The 3431-nt window shown below is 43.3% G+C and overlaps 1 pseudogene; it reads left to right on the top strand.

Moving 5' to 3' along the window:
• LOC102838265 overlaps window positions 1-2770 on the top strand; it is a 6303-nt pseudogene extending 3533 nt beyond the window's left edge.
• Window positions 2771-3431: the final 661 nt, after the last annotated feature.

Genomic DNA, 3431 nt, shown 5'->3' with positions numbered 1-3431 from the left:
AGATTGGATACGACTCACTGGAGATTCTGTCTTCCTCCAGGCCCCCTGGCTCTAGGTTCCCTCTTGAAAGCTTGTAAGCCAGTCACTTCTTGCCTTTGTATCCCCTACCACCTCATTTTGGGTAGCAAATGGGGAGGATTTTTTTTTTTTTTGCCCTGAGTTAAATATATTCAAGTCCTCTCAGCTGTCAGATCCTGGGTTTTAAGTTTTGTTTGAAAGAGTGTAAGAAACCACCATTCCTTCTCTTTTCACTTGTGTCAGACCAAGTTAAGAAGTGAATTTCACACTGGTCTCTTCATGTGGGCCATTCATTCTCAGTCATCAGAAACAAATGATTCAATCACAAAACAAGAGATAATACCCATTTTGTTCAGAGAATCTTTCAATTTTTCCAGCTATGACAATCACAGCCCTAAGAGTCCTTTGGATTTTTTATGGGACATTGGAGTTTCCAGTGTGATTTCACTTATGCCACTTTTTTATGTCCAGGCCAGGCCAAAAAATTGTCACTTTGTCTCCATTTTACAGATGAGAAAATCAAAGCTCAGATCACATTAGGACAATTTTTAGTTGGCTTATGAAGTTTTCTTACTTAAAGTGAAGAAAAAGACAGTGAGGCTTACTTGATAGAAATCTGAATGGGGTTCTTACAACAAGTAATTTTGGGCTAAAAGTAAACTTATGCTCTTCATCAATAACTTTTCTATGGGTATGAGGGAATAATGGTCTCATTCTGCACCTCTGTATTTCTTTTCCTTTCAAAATATTTTAAAAACACAGAATATACCAATATATAATAGATGATATTATATCAGCCAAACAAATCTCAGGAAACAAAGTCAATCTTTTTCACCTCCTTTGACTTTTGTCTGTGTGGACAGGTACCAGTCGGAGCTCTCCATGAGACAGCTGGTGGAGGCTGACATCAACAGCCTGCGCAGGATGCTGGACGAGCTGACCCTGTGCAAGTCTGACCTGGAGTCCCAGGTGGAGTCTCTGAAGGAGGAGCTGTTGCAGCTCAAGCAGAACCATGAGCAGGTAAGAGGGTTCCATGAAATGAAAGAGGAGAGTCAAACTTGGACTCTTCATACCTACATAGCAATGATTGTAAACCATGTACTATGCCAGGCTTACAGTGAGCAGTAGGAAGATCAAAAAGATTCATTAAGATCCTGCAGTGGGAAGAAACTTTAGATTTCATTGAACCAAGCATCTTCATTATAGAGGTGAGGAAAAGAGACAGGAGGTCTGACTTGCCAGAGCTAACAGTGGACTTTTACATCAACTGTTTTCTATATTTCAGTGTAATCCTCTCTCCACCACATTGGACTCTATCAAATAGAGTTTATTTATAGACTCCTATTCTTGTGTTTCTTTCTTTCCTTTATTCCTTCAGGAAGTCAATGCCCTGCAAAGCCAGCTTGGTGAGCGCCTCAACGTGGAGGTGGATGCTGCCCCCAATGTGGACCTGAACCGTGTGTTGAATGAGACCAGGTCTCAGTATGAGGCTCTGGTAGAGAACAACCGCAGGGATGTGGAGGAATGGTTTGCCAAACAGGTGGGCATTTAAGCATGTGGCCACCCAGGATTTGAGGCCCCTACGTGGCCTGTAAGGCAGGATCTGACCCTATCTTCTCCCCTCTGGCTGTTTCAGACTGAGGAACTGAACAAGCAAGTGGCATCCAGCTCAGAGCAACTGCAGTCCAGCCAGGCTGAGATCATGGAGCTGAAACGCACTGTTAGCTCCCTGGAGATCGAGCTGCAGGCCCAGCACAACCTGGTGAGTACTGTTCAGATATCCTGCTGAGAAATGCAAAGCCAGGGAATTCAGTCTCTGGGTCCCTTCTGATCACAAACTGTCCTTAAATCTTGCAGCTTATGACTTGTTTGTAACAATATAGAGAAACTGTTTAAAGAAGCCTGTTTCTGAATTTTGACTTATTTATTTTTGGTCTTCCTCATCACAGAGAGACTCTCTGGAAAACACACTGACGGAGACGGAGGCACGCTACAGCTCTCAGCTGTCCCAGGTGCAATGCACAATCACCAATGTGGAGTCCCAGCTGTCTGAGATCCGCTGTGACCTGGAGCGTCAGAACCAGGAGTACCAGGTGCTGCTGGATGTCAAGGCGCGCCTGGAGAGTGAGATCAACACATACCGGAGCCTGTTGGAGAGTGAGGACAGCAAGTGAGTATGATGCTAAAGATTTCTGGGAAAACATGTCAGGTGGGACTACAGTACATTATGGGTACTCACATGCTTGCCATATTTTCATCTCACCAAACACTAAGCATTGATTAATATCTACTATGTATACAGTGATCTGTGAAATTTATGGAAATGTGGCAGGCATAAAGATGAAGGGAATGTATTCCCTGCCTCAGAGAGCTAGCACGATACTGAGATTGTTCCTCAGAACTACAGGACAGAAAAAGTTGTGGTAAGTTCTATGTGAGCTCAATAGGATGGGAGAGTATTTTTCAAAGAACCATATAAGAAACACCTTCCACCTTTGCACAAGGCAATCTTGGAGAGAAAGAAGGATTTTTATCAAGCAAACTTGATGTCAACTAACCGCAAGCATTATCAATTCGATTGTCTCATTGACCTCAAGGTGTTGTGTGTGCCTTAAGGTTCTGCCCACTCCCATCCACAACCCAATCTAAACCTTTGTGTCTCCCCAGGCTTCCCTCCAACCCTTGTTCCACCTCCAATGCTCGTGGCAACTCCTCTGGACCCTGTGGCAGCTCTCAGTCACGTCGCTGTTAACTTAGAAGCTTGAATCCTTTTTGAAGACACTCATGAAGCCATTTAGATCAAACGTAGGAAAGATCCTTGGAACCTGCCTTTGCTGGAGCTCCATTTCCATTTAGAAATCTGTGTTACATCAGCCTTCCAGACTCAACAGCTGTCACACATCACCAATTTATTCTGTCTGGAAAGCTCTTTTGTGCTAAAGGTTAAATCTTTAAATTTCTAAAGATTGTTTCCTATAACCTTATGTCCACATATTAACCATGACTTTTGGGTGTTTCCCATAGGTATTGTGCTTCTGGCTTTCCTAGTTTCTTTGGTATTGTCTGGAAAGCAAGGAGGCTCCTTCATTTAATTCCCAATAAATTTTATTTCCCTGGCACAGTAAATCTCTTTCTCATTCATATTTATGTATTGTAAACAACTCATCATAACTGTTTCATAAAAATACTTCTTCCATAAGAGGATGGAATGGCTTAGAGGACTGGACCCAGCCATTATGCTCCCTGGTCAATACTGGTGAGGAGGAAATAAAAGGTTCCTATGAGGCTCACGTGAGGAGGAAATAAAAGGTTCCTATGAGGCTCCGCGGGAGAAAGATGAGGCTTTCTACTCCCGTAAAGATTTACACCCTCGGAAACCCTGTACAGGGTCGCTATGGGTCGGAACCGACTTG

This window comes from Chrysochloris asiatica, unplaced genomic scaffold (assembly GCF_000296735.1).
Source record: "Chrysochloris asiatica unplaced genomic scaffold, ChrAsi1.0 scaffold00007, whole genome shotgun sequence".
NCBI lineage: Eukaryota > Metazoa > Chordata > Mammalia > Afrosoricida > Chrysochloridae > Chrysochloris > Chrysochloris asiatica.
Note: the sequence above shows the minus strand (reverse complement) of the source record. Positions and strands in the feature narration are given on the sequence as shown.